The following is a 17,749-nucleotide window of genomic DNA, read 5'->3' as shown; positions in this document are numbered from 1 at the left end:
TTCGCCTCCCGCATCGTTTTCCATACCATCAATGTCTGCGGAGTCGAAGTCCAGCATGTCGGTTGAGTCATCGACAGTGGCTATTAAGTGGGTGGTGGGTGGGCATCGAATTTCTTCGTCGTCCGCATCCCAATCCTGTTGGCCATAATCCGACCAGGGCTCTCCTGACAAAGAGAGAGACCTTAGTGAATTCAGAATGTCGCCGAAGGGTGAGTGCTGAAAGATATCCGCGGCGGTGAACTCCATGATGTTGGAAATATGCCCTAGAGGAAATAATAAAATGGTTATTATTATATTTCTTTGGTCATGATAATTGTGTATTGTTCATGCTATACTTGTGTTATCTGGAAATCGTAATACATGTGTGAATACATAGACCACAACACGTCCCTAGTGAGCCTCTAGTTGACTAGCTTGTTGACCAAAAGATAGTCATGGTTTCCTGACTATGGACATTGGATGTCATTGATAACGGGATCACATCATTAGGAGAATGATGTGATGGACAAGACCCAATCCTAAGCTTAGCTCAAAGATCGTGTAGTTCGTTTGCTGTAGTTTTTCTGAATGTCAAGTTTCATTTCCTTAGACCATGAGATTGTGCAACTCCCGGATACCGTAGGAATGCCTTGGGTGTGCCAAACGTCACAACGTAACTGGGTGGCTATAAAGGTACATTACAGGTATCTCCGAAAGTGTCTGTTGGGTTGGCACGAATCGAGACTGCGATTTGTCACTCCGTATGATGGAGAGGTATCTCTGGGCCCACTCGGTAATGCATCATCATAATGAGCTCAATGTGATCAAGTGGTTGATCATGGGATCATGCATTACGGTAGGAGTAAAGTGACTTGCCGGTAACGAGACTGAACAAGGTATTGGGATACCGACGATCGAGTCTCGGGCAAGTAACGTACCGATTGACAAAGGGAATTGTATACGGATTGATTTAATCCTCGACATCATGGTTCATCCGATGAGATCATCATGGAGCATGTGGGAGCCAACATGGGTATCCAGATCCCGCTGTTGGTTATTGACCGGAGAGGCTTCTCGGTCATGTCTGCATGTCTCCCGAACCTGTAGGGTCTACACACTTAAGGTTCGGTGACGTTAGGGTTGTAGAGATATTACCACACGGTAACCCGAAAGTTTTTCGGAGTCCCGAATGAGATCTCGGACATCATGAGGAGTTCCGGAATGGTCCGGAGGTAAAGATACATATATAGGAAGTCCAGTTTCGGCCATCGGGAAGGTTTTGGGGGTCACCGGTATTGTACCGGGACCACCGGAAGGGTCCCGGGGGTCCATTGGGTGGGGCCACCTATCCCGGAGGGCCCCATGGGCTGAATTGGGAGGGGAACCAGCCCCTAGTGGGCTGGTGCTCCCCCCTTGGGCCTCCCCCTGCGCCTAGGGTTGGAAACCCTAGGGGTGGGGGCGCCACCCTTGCCTTGGGGGGCAAGGCACCCCTTGGCCGCTGCCCCCCCCTAGGAGATTGGATCTCCTAGGGCCGGCTCCCCCCCTAGGCACCCTATATATAGTGGGGGAAGGGAGGGCTGCGCACCTAAGCCCCTAGCTTCTCCCTCTCCCTCTCCCTCCCGTAACACTCCTCCGTCTCCCAGCGCTTGGCGAAGCCCTGCCGAGATCATTGTTGCTTCCACCACCATGCCGTCGTGCTGCTGGATCTTCATCAACCTCTCCTTCCCCCTTGCTGGATCAAGAAGGAGGAGACGTCTCCCAACCGTACGTGTGTTGAACGCGGAGGTGCCGTCCGTTCGGCACTAGGTCATCGGTGATTTGAATCACGTCGAGTACGACTCCATCAACCCTGTTCTCTTGAACGCTTCCGCTCGTGATCTACAAGGGTATGTAGATGCACTCCTCTCTTCCTCGTTGATAGATGACTTCATAGATTGATCTTGGTGATGCGTAGAAAATTTTAAAATTCTACTACGTTCTCCAATAGTGGTATCAAGCCAGGTTTATGTGTAGTTACTATGCACGAGTAGAACACAAAGTAGTTGTGGGCGTCGATATTGTCAATTATCTTGCCGTTACTAGTATTATCTTGATTCGGCGGCATCATGGGATGAAGAGGCCCGGACCAACCTTACACGTACGCTTACGTGAGACCGCTTCCACCGACTGACATGCACTAGTTGCATAAGGTGGCTGGCGGGTGTCTGTCTCTCCCACTTTAGTCGGATCATATTCGATGAACAGGGTCCTTACGAAGGGTAAATAGAAATTGGCAATTCACGTTGTGGTTTTGGCGTAGGTAAGAAACGTTCTTGCTAGAAACCTATAGCAGCCACGTAAAACTTGCAACTACAATTAGAGGACGTCTAACTTGTTTTTGCAGCAAGTGTTTTGTGATGTGATATAGCCAAAGGATGTGATGAATGATATAGGTGATGTATGAGATGATCATGTTCTTGTAATAGGAATCACGACTTGCATGTCGATGAGTATGACAACTGGCAGGAGCCATAGGAGTTGTCTTTATTTATTTATGACCTGCGTGTCAACATAGACGTCATGTAATTACTTTACTTTATTGCTAAAGTGTTAGCCATAGTAGTAGAAGTAATAGTTGACGTGACAACTTCAAGAAGACACGATGATGGAGATCATGGTGTCATGCCGGTGACAACGATGATCATGGAGCCCCGAAGATGGAGATCAAAGGAGCAAATGATATTGGCCATATCATGTCACTATTTGATTGCATGTGATGTTTATCATGTTTTACATCTTATTTGCTTAGAACGACGGTAGCTTAAATAAGATGATCCCTCGTAAAATTTCAAAGAAGTGTTCCCCCTACCTATGCACCGTTGCGAAGGTTCGTTGTTTCCAAGCACCACGTGATGATCGAGTGTGATAGATTCTAACGTTCGAATACAATGGGTGTAAGACAGATTTACACACGCAATACACTTAGGTTGACTTGACGAGCCTAGCATGTATAGACATGGCCTCAGAACACAGAAGACCAAAAGGTCGAGCATGAGTCGTATAGAAGATACGATCAACATGAAGATGTTCACCGATGTTGACTAGTCCGTCTCACGTGATGATTGGACATGGCCTAGTTAACTCGGATCATGTTATACTTAGATGACTGGAGGGATGTCTATCTAAGTGGGAGTTCATTGAATAATTTGATTAGATGAACTTAATTATCATGAACTTAGTCTAAAATCTTTACAATATGTCTTGTAGATCAAATGGCCAACGTTGTCCTCAACTTCAACGCGTTCCTAGAGAAAACCAAGCTGAAAGACGATGGCAGCAACTATACGGACTGGGTCCGGAACCTGAGGATCATCCTCATAGCTGCCAAGAAAGATTATGTCCTAGAAGCACCGCTAGGAGACACACCCGTCCCATAGAACCAAGACATTATGAACGCTTGGCAGACACGTGCTGATGATTACTCCCTCGTTCAGTGCGGCATGCTTTACAGCTTAGAACCGGGGCTCCAAAAGCGTTTTGAGAGACACAGAGCATATGAGATGTTCGAAGAGCTTAAAATGGTTTTTCAAGCTTATGCCCGGGTCGAGAGATATGAAGTCTCCGACAAGCTCTTCAGGTGTAAGATGGAGGAAAATAGTTCAGTCAGTGAGCACATACTCAAAATGTCTAGGTTGCATAATCGCTTGACTCAGCTGGGAGTTAATCTCCCGGATGACGCGGTCATTGACAGAATCCTTCAGTAGCTTCCACCGAGCTACAAGAGCTTTGTGATGAAATTCAATATGTAGGGGATGGAAAAGACCATTCCTGAAGTATTTGCAATGCTGAAATCAGCAGAGGTAGAAGTCAAAAAGGAACATCAAGTGTTGATGGTGAATAAAACCACTAAGTTCAAGAAAGGCAAGGGTAAGAAGAACTTCAAGAAGGACGGCAAGGGAGTTGCCGCGCCTGGTAAGCAAGCTGGCGGGAAGAAGCCAAAGAATAGACCCAAGCCTGAGACTGAGTGTTTTTATTGCAAGGGAAGTGGTCACTGGAAGCGGAACTGCCCCAAATACTTAGCGGATAAGAAGGCCGGCAACACTAAAGGTATATGTGATATACATGTAATTGATGTGTACCTTACCAGTACTTGTAGTAGCTCCTGGGTATTTGATACCGGTGCGGTTGCTCACATTTGTAACTCAAAGCAGGAGCTGCGGAATAAGAGGAGACTGGCGAAGGACGAGGTGACGATGCGCGTCGGGAATGGTTCCAAGGTCGATGTGATCGCCGTCGGCACGCTACCTCTACATTTACCTACGGGATTAGTTTTAAACCTCAATAATTGTTATTTAGTGCCAGCTTTGAGCATGAACATTGTATCAGGATCTCGTTTAATACGAGATGGCTACTCATTTAAATCCGAGAATAATGGTTGTTCTATTTATATGAGAGATATGTTTTATGGTCATGCTCCGATGGTGAATGGTTTATTCTTAATGAATCTCGAGCTAATGCTACACATGTTCATAGTGTGAATACCAAAAGATGTAAGGTTGATAATGATAGTCCCACATACTTGTGGCACTGCCGCCTTGGTCACATAGGTGTCAAACGCATGAAGAAGCTCCATGCAGATGGACTTTTAGAGTCTCTTGATTACGAATCATTTGACACGTTTCGAACCATGCCTCATGGGTAAAATGACCAAGACTCCGTTCTCAGGAACAATGGAGCGAGCAACCAACTTATTGGAAACCATACATACTGATGTGTGCGGTCCAATGAGCGTTGAGGCTCGCAGTGGCTATCGTTATGTTCTCACCCTCACTGATGACTTGAGTAGATATGGGTATGTCTACTTAATGAAACACAAGTCTGAGACCTTCGAAAAGTTCAAGGAATTTTAGAGTGAGGTTGAGAATCAACGTGACAGGAAAATCAAGTTCTTGCGATCAAATCGTGGGAGAGAATACTTGAGTCACGAATTTGGTACACACTTAAGAAAATGTGGAATACTTTCACAACTAACGCCGCCTGGAACACCTCAGCGTAATGGTGTGTCCGAACGTCGTAATCGCACTCTATTAGATATGGTGCGATCTATGATGTCTCTTACCGATTTACCACTATCATTTTGGGGCTATGCTTTAGAGACTGCTGCATTCACTTTAAATAGGCCTCCGTCGAAATCCGTTGAGATGACACCGTATGAGTTATGGTTTGGGAAGAAACCTAAGCTGTCGTTTCTAAAAGTTTGGGGATGCGATGCTTATGTCAAGAAACTTCAACCTGAAAAGCTCGAACCCAAGTCGGAAAAATGCGTCTTCATAGGATACCCTAAAGAAACTGTTGGGTATACGTTCTACCTCAGATCCGAAGGCAAGATCTTTGTTGCCAGGAATGGGTCCTTTCTAGAGAAAGAGTTTCTCTCGAAAGAAATAAGTGGGAGGAAAGTAGAACTTGATGAAATATTACCTCTTGAACCGGTAAGTGGCGCAGCTCAAGAAAATGTTCCTGAGGTGCCTACACCGACTAGAGAGGTAGTTAATGATGATGATCATGGAACTTTAGATCAAGTTACTACTGAACTTCGTAGGTCCACAAGGACACTTCCGCACCAGAGTGGTACGGCAACCCTGTCTTGGAAATCATGTTGTTAGACAATGGTGAACCTTCGAACTATGAAGAAGCGATGGCGGGCCCGGATTCTGACAAATGGCTGGAAGCCATGAAATCCGAGATAGGATCCATGTATGAAAATGAAGTATGGACTTTGACTGACTTGCCCGATGATCAGCGAGCCATAGAAAATAAATGGATCTTTAAGAAGAAGACAAACGCGGATGGTAATGTGACCATCTATAAAGCTCGGCTTGTCGCTAAGGGTTATCGACAAGTTCAAGGGGTTGACTACGATGAGACTTTCTCACCTGTAGCGAAGCTGAAGTCCGTCTGAATCATGTTAGCAATTGCCGCATTCTATGATTATGAGATATGGCAAATGGACGTCAAAACGGCATTCCTTAATGGTTTCCTTAAGGAAGAATTGTATATGATGCAGCTGGAAGGTTTTGTCGATCCTAAAGATGCTGACAAGGTGTGCAAGCTCCAACGCTCGATTTATGGGCTGGTGCAAGCATCTCGGAGTTGGAACATTCATTTTGATGAGATGATCAAAGCGTTTGGGTTTACTCCATTCGTGAAAGTGTTCAAAATGGAGACATAGAGATTTGTAAAATACATACGGAACTGAATGTGGCAGATCCGTTGACTAAACCTCTCCCTAGAGAAAAACATGATCAACACCAGAACTGCATGGGTGTTCCATTCATCACAATGTAACTGGACTATTGACTCTAGTGCAAGTGCGAGACTATTGGAAATATGCCCTAGAGGCAATAATAAAATGGTTATTATTATATTTCTTTGTTCATGATAATTGTCTATTGTTCATGCTATAATTGTGTTATCCGGAAATCGTAATACATGTGTGAATACATAGACCACAACACGTCCCTAGTGAGCCTCTAGTTGACTAGCTCGTTGATCAAAAGATAGTCATGGTTTCCTGACTATGGACATTGGATGTCATTGATAACGGGATCACATCATTAGGAGAATGATGTGATGGACAAGACCCAATCCTAAGCTTAGCTCAAAGATCGTGTAGTTCGTTTGCTGTAGTTTTTCTGAATGTCAAGTATCATTTCCTTACAGCATGAGATTGTGCAACTCCCGGATACCGTAGGAATGCCTGGGGTGTGCCAAACGTCACAACGTAATTGGGTGGCTATAAAGGTACATTACAGGTATCTCCGAAAGTGTCTGTTGGGTTGGCACGAATCGAGACTGCGATTTGTCAGTCCGTATGACGGAGAGGTATCTCTGGGCCCACTAGGTAATGCATCATCATAATGAGCTCAATGTGATCAAGTGGTTGATCACGGGATCATGCATTACGGTACGAGTAAAGTGACTTGCCGGTAACGAGACTGAACAAGGTATTGGGATACCGACGATCGAGTCTCGGGCAAGTAACGTACCGATTGACAAAGGGAATTGTATACGGATTGATTTAATCCTCGACATCGTGGTTCATCCGATGAGATCATCGTGGAGCGTGTGGGAGCCAACATGGGTATCCAGATCCCGCTGTTGGTTATTGACCAGAGAGGCTTCTCGATCATGTCTGCATGTCTCCCGAACCCGTAGGGTCTACACACTTAAGGTTCGGTGACGCTAGGGTTGTAGAGATATTAGCACACGATAACCCGAAAGTTGTCGGAGTCCCGGATGAGATCCCGGACGTCACGAGGAGTTCCGGAATGGTCCGGAGGTGAAGATTCATATATAGGAAGTCCAGTTTCGGCCATCGGGAAGGTTTCAGGGGTCACCGGTATTGTACCGGGACCACGGGAAGGGTCCCGGGGGTCCACCGGGTGGGGCCACCTATCCCAGAGGGCCCCATGGGCTGAAGTGGGAGGGGAACCAGCCCCTAGTGGTCTGGTGCGCCCCCCTTGGGCCTCCCCCTGCGCCTAGGGTTGGAAACCCTAGGGGTGGGGGCGCCACCCTTGCCTTGGGGGGCAAGGCACCCCTTGGCCGCCACCCCCTAGGAGATTGGATCTCCTAGGGCCAGCGCCCCCCTAGGCACCCTATATATAGTGGGGGGAAGGGAGGGCTGCGCACCTAAGCCCCTGGCCTCTCCCTCTCCCTCTCCCTCCCGTAACACTCCTCCGTCTCCCAGCGCTTGGCGAAGACCTGCCGAGATCACTGTTGCTTCCAGCACCACGCCGTCGTGCTGTTGGATCTTCATCAACCTCTCCTTCCCCCTTGCTGGATCAAGAAGGAGGAGACGTCTCCCAACTGTACGTGTGTTGAACGCGGAGGTGCCGTCCGTTCGGCACTTGGTCATCGGTGATTTGAATCACGTCGAGTACGACTCCATCAACCCCGTTCTCTTGAGCGCTTCCGCTCGTGATCTACAAGGGTATGTAGATGCACTCCTCTCTTCCTCGTTGATAGATGACTCCATAGATTGATCTTGGTGATGCATAGAAAATTTTAAAATTCTGCTACGTTCCCCAACACATGATCGGCGCCCAATCGGATTCGATTGGCAGGGGCGCGGATGGTTCGGGGTCCGGAAGAGAGTCCGGCACCTTGGAGTCACGGGCTGTGTAGAGGATTATGCTGGTGTTTGGCTCGATCGCCTTTGAGACTGCAGCACCTGAGATGGTGTCTAGCCACCCGTCCTCGATTGGCGCAGTTGGCTCCGAGCTAAGGGTCGGAGCTGATGTGGGCGCGGCTTCTGGGGTACTGTTCGGTGGCAGAGCTAGGTCATACCCATAGCGACAGTGCGGCGCGCCCGGCTGTGGTTCGAATCCATCGAAGATCAAGTCCCCACGGATGTTGGCCGTGTAATTCAAACTTCCAAATCTGACCCGATGGCCAGGGGCGTAGCTTTCAATCTGCTCCAGACGGCCAAGCGAATTAGCCCACAGTGCAAAGCCGCCGAATATGAAGATCTGTCCGGGGAGAAAAGTCTCACCCTGGATCGCATCGCTATCGATGATAGTAGGAGCCATCAAGCCTAACGGCGACGACACAGAGGAACTCTCAATGAAAGCACCAATGTCAGTGTCAAAACCGGTGGATCTCGGGTAGGGGGTCCCGAACTGTGCGTCTAGGCCAGATGGTAACAGGGGGCAAGGCACACGAAGCTTTACCCAGGTTCGGCCCCTCTTGATGGGGGTAAAACCCTATGTCCTGCTTGATTAATATTGATGATATGGGTGTTACAAGAGTAGATCTACCACGAGATCAGAAAGGCTAAACCCTAGAAGCTAGCCTATGGTATGGTTGTATGTAGTGATTTTTGTCCTACGGACTAAAACCCTTCGGTTTATATAGACACTGGAGAGGGCTAGGGTTACACAAGGTCGGTTACAAAGGAGGAGATATCCATATACGTATTGCCTAGCTTGGCTTCCACGCCAAGTAGAGTCCCATCCGGACACGAGACGAAGTCTTGAATCTTGTATCTTCATAGTCTAACAGTCCAACCAATGGATATAGTCCGGCTGTCCGGAGAACCCCTAATCCAGGACTCCCTCACTTAGCTTTGGGTTCAAACTTGCGGTGTCCTTTCCCAGTGACAGAAGGGGCAGCAAGGCACGTATTGTATTGTTGCCATCGAGGATAACAAGATGGGGTTTTTATCATATTGCATGAATGTATCCCTCTACATCGTGTTATATTGCTTAAAGTGTTACTTTGTTTTTAACTTAGTACTCTAGATGCATGCTGGATAGCGGTCAATGAGTGGAGTAATAGTAGTACATGCAGAATTGTTTTGGTCTAGTTGTCTCGGACATGATGCCTATATACATGATCATACCTAGATATTCTCATAACTATGCTCAATTCTGTCAATTGCCCAACAGTAATTTGTTCACCCATCGTAGAATACTTATGCTCTTGAGAGAAGCCAATAGTGAAACCTATGGCCCCCGGGTCTCCTTCTCATCATATCAATCTCCATCACTTTATTATTGCTTTGTTTTTACTTTATTTACTTTGCATCTCTATATCAAAAATACCAAAGATATTATTTATCATCTCTACCAGATCTCACTTTCATAAGTGATCGTGAAGGGATTGACAACCCCTAAGCGCGTTGGTTGCGTTAAGCTGTTGTTTTTGTGTAGGTACGAGGGACTCGAGCCTAGCCTCCTACCGGATTGATACCTTGGTTCTCAAAAACTGAGGGAAATACTTATGCTACTTTGCTGCATCATCCCTTCCTCTTCGGGTAAATCCAACGCAGTGCTCAAGAGGTAGCAAGAAGAACTTCTGGCGCCGTTGTCGGGGAGTCTGCGCAAAATTCAACATACCAAGTACCCATCACATACCCTTATCTCCCACATTACATTATTTGCCATTTGCCTCTCATTTTCCTCTCCCCCACTTCACCCTTGCCGTTTTATTTGCCCTCTCTCTCTATCCTGCCTCTCTATTTGCCTCTTTTGCCCATTTCTTGTTTGCTCGTATGGTTGGAATAGTCATTTATTTATTACTAAACAGAGAACCTAAGATTTATGGATCCCCATCCTCTTGCTAATCTTTTTAAGAGAACCAGTAATGTTGAACCAATTGCTAGTAAGTTTTGTGCACTAGATTATCTTTATGAAGTTTTGCTTGAAATTCGTGAATCTAAAAATTGCGATGAAGTATTTTATGAAGTGATTCACGATAGATCTTTGAATAAAAAGCATGATTGTAATGATGTTATTATAAATTCTATTAATGTCAATTGTGCAAATAATTTGCGAAACCCTAATCTTGGGGATGCTAATTTTGCTATGTCCTCTACTTGTTGCAACGATCATGATTGGGGTGATTCTTCTTTTGATCTTGAAAATTTATTTAAGCCCCATGATGAATATGAGATTGATTATAATGTTTTCAATAATAATGAAAGTGGGTTTGGAAGAATGTCAACTTTAGATCCCACATATTTGGAGAATTTTCAATCTTATGAAGTTTTTGATAAAAGTGCGTTTGGGAAGGTCATGACTTTGTTAATGTTAATCCCACTATTTCGAAAAAGTGCCAACTTTGCATCCATGTGGATCATGTTGAGAATATTTTATGTGATAGCTATATTGTTGAATTTGCTTATGATCCGACATGTAATTACTATGAGAGAGGAAAATATGGTTGTAGAAATTTTCATGTTACTAAATTACCTCTAGTTATGTTGAGATTGCTATTGTTTCTTTCCTCTTCCTTGCATATGCTAGTTTTCGCTTGCCTCGACAATTTGTTTGCCTATAAAATGCCTATGCATAGGAAGTATGTTAGACTTATATGTGTTTGTCACTTGTTTTATGATGCTCTCTTTGTGCTTCAATTCTTGTCTTTCATGTGAGCATCATTAAAATTATCAATGCCTAGGTTTAAGGATTTAAAGAAAAGCGCTTGTTGGGAGACAACCCAATATTTATCCTTCCTGTTATTCAATAAATAAATTATTTAGCCTCTGTTTTGGTTGTTGACGGTGTCCTGGACTAGGGGGTACTCACCACGTCATCTCTTGATCTGTTAGATTGGGCCGAGGACCCCCATGGCCGTATACTCATGGGCCAACTCGGACAGTTGCCGCATACATGGAAGATTCCACAAGACTTGGTGATCAAGACAAGGACTCCTCCCCACCGGCGTATTCGGCTAGGACTCTTGTTATCCTAGCCCTCTGGTGCATTGTATAAACCGAGGCCAGGCTAGTCGATAGATCATATACAAACAATCATAATCATAGGCTAGCTTCTAGGGTTTAGCCTCTATGATCTCGTGGTAGATCAACTCTTGTAATACTCATATCATCAATATCAATCAAGCAGGACGTAGGGTATTACCTCCATCAAGAGGGCCCGAACCTGGGTAAACATCGTGTCCCCGGCCTACTGTTACCATCGATCCTAGACGCACAGTTCGGGAACCCCTACCTGAGATCCCCCGGTTTTTACACCGACATTGGTGATTTCATTGAGAGTTCCGCTGTGTGATCGGCAAAAGGATCAATGGCTCGCCCGCAGGTCAACTGCGACGCCGGCATCTTCGTCGTCGGCTTGACTCGTCACCTTGGCTCGACCGAGGACCGTGCTCCATCTCCAATCGTCATGTTCGGATGGGGGCGTTCTTCAACATCAACTCCGATCTCTATCATGATCATATAGGAGTCATCCATGGAGCTCGAGGGCTCAACATTAACATTGCCCTCGGGCGGCCGTGCTATTTTTATGGACAGGGAACTTGTATTCGCCGTCACCACCTCCTCGAGCGCTAGTTTGACAATTGCTTTGGTGAAATAGTGCGGAATTACGTCTACAAAAACCATGCAAAATTTCGTCGAGTTCCGATGGAGGAATCTCCGACAATCTACGATATATCGGAGCCCTGTCAAATCTGGACGGGAATCTGGACGAGTTTAGGGCGTGGTCTCCAGAGCCCAGCTCGGAGGTCCTCTGGAAGATCCAACCGTTCATCTACTTCAGAATTCCTAGATCTACCAACCCTCCAAATTTCAGCTCGATCTGAAGGATCAAACTCCGGGAACCTTCCGATGAGTGGACCAATTTTCAGATCCGTTTTTTGCGCGAATACGGATCCGACCCAAATTCATGTTTCTTTATGAACGTGATATTGGACAACCTTTTTAGAGTTATTCTCTGCTAGGGTATTGTGCGTTGTTTTTAAACACGTGCCCGTAAATTTTTAAGCCTCCCCTGAGGTCATCTTCATCATCATGCTGGTATCAAACCAGTCCGGCAATATTGCTCCAAGGCTGCCGACGTGCGCTAGACACGTTGTCACTTTGTTGAGCCGAGCTCAACTTCTTTGGATCATCATCTCGGCAAACCGAACAAGAGTCCGGCATCGCGAAGGATAAATCATCACCAACATCGCCGCCCCATGGATTACACGAAGCAGGCATACCGGCATCGCCGCACGGTCACTTCATCAAGCCCGCATGGACCACGTCATGACCTGCATCGGCAGGGCCACACTGTTGCTTCTTCAAACCGGTGTCCATCACGCCGACCTACTTCGACTCATCGGCTGACATCGAGGCTTCAACATCTCAGCTGGACTGGGGGCTTCGCCATCTCTTCATCAACCTACTCCGGAGACTTCGGCGTCAATAGCCGAACTACTCCATCACGTTAGCCGGACCGAGGGCTTCGCCTCGGCAAGCCAACCTTTGCCAGCATCACCAGGCCATCGCTTTATCGCCCATCAGGCAATGGGTGTGCGGATCGATTCCTGATTTTGGGAGTCGCTTTTCTTCGGAATGCTACAATAAATAAACCAGGTGCTATTAATCCTAACAATTTTTGCTTGTTGGGTTTATTTTGCCAAGAAATTATTACTCTGGTTTGTTCCATCATCTGTACATAGTTCTATCAAATGATGGCCGCATTAACGATGGTCGCATGGTGGTTCGGTCAGTTTCCGTACGTGATCCGGTGAACGCCGCATCCAGAACGCGGACTGACCTGTGAATTCAGGCTTTGCCACGCCTTTACCGCATCACGCCGACGCCCTGCATCGACATTGACTTCGGCGCCAGGCCATAATTTTTTTTACTCACTTTGCATAAATGATTTATTATGCAATGATTTTTTTAATTATTATTATTACTATTATCTCTGATTTGCACTATTTTTTGTGCACAGGAAAATGATCCGGGTTGGGAAATATCATCAACTTGGCGTACTGACATACCACGTCACCTCGGCTGGACGGGGGGCTTCGTCAACACTTCATTACCCCATGCCAGGGACTTCGGCATGACTCTGCCAGCCTGCATTGACCATGCTTTGTCACCACTTCGGAGGGCTGAGCTCTTTGCTCCGCCACCTTGGGACCGGCTTGGGGGATGGAACCTTGTCCCGCAGCAAGCTCGGACCGCGTCATCAATACCGAACACATTAACCAGCTAAGTTGCCTTCATGCTCAAAGTTTTAAAGTTTTAACTTGTGTTCGGTTCAACCAAGCATTATACCTTTTTGAAAAAAAGTTCCTTGTAGAGAATCTCCTTGTCAAAACTTTGTTTGTGACACACAGATTCAAATACCCCGTTTATTTGGGGGCTCCCTTGATGGATCTTTTCCTCTTGCATATGCTTATACTTGTACGGCTTCGTTCCTTGTTCGTGTATTACGCCACAATATGCACCATATTGACCTAAGCAATTTGCAAGCTGGTTGCCTAGCTCCTGTGTTTACCCCTACGTTCCCGATTGTTCGGCTAGGGAGTAAAGGGAGCACCTCTACGATTGTCACGACCGGGTCATCCGAGCTCTGACCTCAGACTGGGTGAAGCCGAAAGCTAGCGCTCTTATTGTTTTCAATCATGGTCGGCACACAACGGAACTCATGAGTACAAAAAATCTATTGCACAAGTCTCATAGTAATAATGAGCACTGAAGAAAGGTATCGGTGGGGGTACTATTTTCTTCGAAGATGCTTCTTACACTTTGTTAGTAATATAGCATAAGTTCCCTAAGCGCGCTTTGTCTGTTACAACCTTATGGCCTGATTGCCTGGTCATCGGAAACACCGTCGATACTCTCAACAGGCGGAGTACATGACACTTTTTGGCCCTTGGCCAAAGAGGGAGAAGCCGACGGTCGGTTAAGACGCGTTTAAAGTTCGGGTGAACACAAATATGATATAAGTACTTCGGTACATACAATCATTATACATAAAATTATGTCACTTGGGGGCTCTTAAATTTATATGAGCCATTTTATAATAAGTGTTCTTCTTCTTACTCATTGCAAAGTTTTTATTACTATTATTATTTATCACTCCTTTTTTCGACACGAGCGTGTGGTCATTAGCCGGGGAGCCTAATTTCTCTCTCAAAGCCGCTAGAGTTTAGTTTGCTAAACTGACCTAATGAGAAGTACTCCGCCCTCGGGATAGGAGGTTGAAGCCGTAGGCTGACCCGCTTGAAGTCTTGAGATAGGATGTGTCATGTTAAAGCACGACAGAAGCACTTTTTTCTCTAAGGACAATTTTCGGATTGGCACCGAACACTTGATCTTGTTCGGACGTCATGTTTTTATTGACGTTTTTTGGTTTTCCAAGCTTATGAAACTTTCAAACTATTTGTGTGTTTTCAGCACAAGTCTCGTAGTGCAACGCCATACACCTTTAGAGATTCGGCAAAAACATCCTCGGATATTGCTATATATGCATCGATTTCGAATTGTGTCTTCGTTCAATAGTTGGGTTGCCCGACTCCAGCACTTGCTTCCTACGTTCCGCTTTGTTCGGCTAGGCGTGCAAAGGGAGGACCACTGCGATTGTGCTTCCAGCTCACATGGTTAAGCACCTTAGTGGAGAAAGCCGAAAACTGACTGCCACAATAAGCGTAAACTGGTCAGCGATCTGATGACTGTGTTAAATGACGGGCCATTCATAACAATGGCCGAAGTGTTTATGGCTTGACCTCGACTGTCGCCGAACACTACCGGGGGCTATTAACTGGCCTCCCAAACTAAATCCTCGATATTTTGCTCTTACATTAGAGATGAGGTTTCATGATCATGCTTAGCATGACAACCCAAAGAAAGGAACTGATAGCAGGACTATTTTCTTTGGAAGACATTTCTTATGTTAAACAGTAATATAACATATCTCTCTGCGTACCTTTGTTTATAAAACCATATGGCCAGATTGCCTCGTTTGTCGTAAATCTTTGCCCTCATAAATGCTTTATAAAGTAGGACAAACACTCCTCGGCTACTAGCTGAGGAGGTGGAAGCCGATGGTCGGTCAACAAAGTTTTGTACAATGCGCATCTGAGCATTAATGATGTAAAGTACTTGGATACATAGAGTCATTACACATAATTTGTGATTTTACTATGGATATCGATCCTTAATTCGGCCACCCGTGCCCGCATTAAGGCTTGGGGGCTACTGGGCTTCGGGCTTATTATTTAAAAATATTAAAGGGGCACATCGATCCCCTGATCTGGTGTTGCCACCCGACCAGTATCTCGTGGGCTACTGCATTTCCTGTTCAATGTCGAAATTTTAAGTGCAATACAGTTGCCGAGGAGATTTTGATCCTCAGGTTGGTCGGCCGCACCCAACCTATGTCTCGAGGACTAAGCACGCTGTTTTTTGTGTCCCGAAGTATTCTGCCGAGCTAGGACTTGATCCTCAGGCCAATTTTGCAAATCAACCTGAGTCTCAGCGGCTACTGGGATCAGCGGTCTTACGTCATCCTTCAGGTGCATCTCGGGTTTTAGACCGATACAGACCTTGAGGGCTACTGGCTATATATCTCGGCAGAGAATAAATTGCACCAATAAAAAATATTGACAAAAAATCGGCCCACGGTCGGGTGGTGCACCACCTCGGAAGCAGTCCAGCATAAAGCTCGGGCGCTAGTGGCTGGCTCCATAGAGGGCTTTTCCAGCATTAAGCTCGGCTAAACTCCTTCAACTATTTTGAACCAAGGTGATATGACACCTCGGATGCAGTTTGGCGTTGGAGCTCGGATACATTCTGGCGTTGGAGCTCGGAAGCAGCCCGACGTTGGAGCTTGGCTGCAAAATATACCTCGAATACAGTCCGGCGTTGGAGCTCGGATGCAAGAGGACACTGCCTCCCGGGAACAACTTCAAACCCGAGGTATGGCATAAAAATAACAAGGCATTGATAAAGGCCGGAAACTTAAAGGGGCTCCTCGGATACCCGACGTGTAAACTCGTCAAATGCATTTCGGCGATCCTCAAGATCGAGGATGAGAAGATTTGTTGAACCAATTTTCAAGACCGACCACCGAAGATGAAGAGCAGTTCGGAAGAATCAAGGAGCGTCCCTAACTTGAAGACCATTTCAGGGGGCTACTGACGGTGTCCTGGACAAGGGGGTACTCACCACGTCAACTCCCGATCTGTTAGATTGGGCCGAGGACCCCCATGGCCGTAAACTCATGGGCTAGTTTGGATAGTTGCCGCATTCATGGAAGATTCCACAAGACTTGGTGATCAAGACAAGGACTCCTCCCCACCGGCGTATTCGGCTAGGACTCTTGTTATCCTAGGCCTCTGGTGCATTATATAAACCGAGGCTAGGCTAGTCGATAGATCATATACAAACAATCATAATCATAGGCTAGCTTCTAGGGTTTAGCCTCTACGATCTCATGGTAGATCAACTCTTGTAGTACTCATATCATCAATATCAATCAAGCAGGACGTAGGGTATTACCTCCATCAAGAGGGCCCGAACCTGGGTAAACATCGTGTCCCCTGCCTCCTGTTACCATCGATCCTAGACGCACAGTTCGGGACCCCCTACCCGAGATCCGCCGGTTTTGACACCGATAGTTGTGTTTTTTGTGTTTAATTAGTGTTTGTTCCAAGTAGAACCGTTGGAAAGACTTGGGGAAAGTCTTGTTAAACTTGCTGTAAAAAACAGAAACTTTAGCGCTCACGAGAACTGCTGTCATTTTTATTTGGAAAGTGCTATTTAGTTAATTCTTTTTGCAGAAGATTAATAGATAAATGCCTCACGTCCAGAATGTTATTTTAGAATTTTTGGGGTTCCAGATCTTGCGCTAGCTACAGATTACTACAGACTGTTCTGTTTTTGACAGATTCTGTTTTTCGTGTGTTGTTTGCTTATTTTGATGAATCTATGGCTAGTAAAATAGTTTATAATACATAGAGAAGTTGGAATAAAGTAGGTTTAACACCAATATAAATAAAGAATGAGTTCATTACAGTACCTTGAAGTGGTCTTTTGTTTTCTTTCGCGAACGGACCTCACGAGATTTTCTACTTTAAGTTTTGTGTTGTGAAGTTTTCAAGTTTTGGGTAAAGATTTGATGGATTATGGAACAAGGAGTGGCAAGAGCCTAAGCTTGGGGATTCCCATGGCACCCCCAAGATAATCTAAGGACACCTAAAAGCCAAAGCTTGGGGATGCCCTGGAAGGCATCCCCTCTTTCGTCTACTTCTATCGGTAACTTTACTTGGAGCTATATTTTTATTCACCACATGATATGTGTTTTGCTTGGAGCGTCTTTTATGAGTTGATTCTTTGCTTATTAGTTTATCACAATCATCCTTTCTGTACACACCTTTTGAGAGAGCCATACATGATTTGGAATTTGATAGAATACTCTATGTGCTTCACTTATATCTTTTGAGCTTTATAGTTTTGCTCTAGTGCTTCATTTATATCTTTTAGAACACGGTG

The sequence above is a fragment of the Triticum urartu genome, chromosome 6A, assembly GCF_056163025.1.
Source record: "Triticum urartu cultivar PI428250 chromosome 6A, HENAU_Tu73, whole genome shotgun sequence".
NCBI classification, from domain to species: domain Eukaryota; kingdom Viridiplantae; phylum Streptophyta; class Magnoliopsida; order Poales; family Poaceae; genus Triticum; species Triticum urartu.
Note: the sequence above shows the minus strand (reverse complement) of the source record.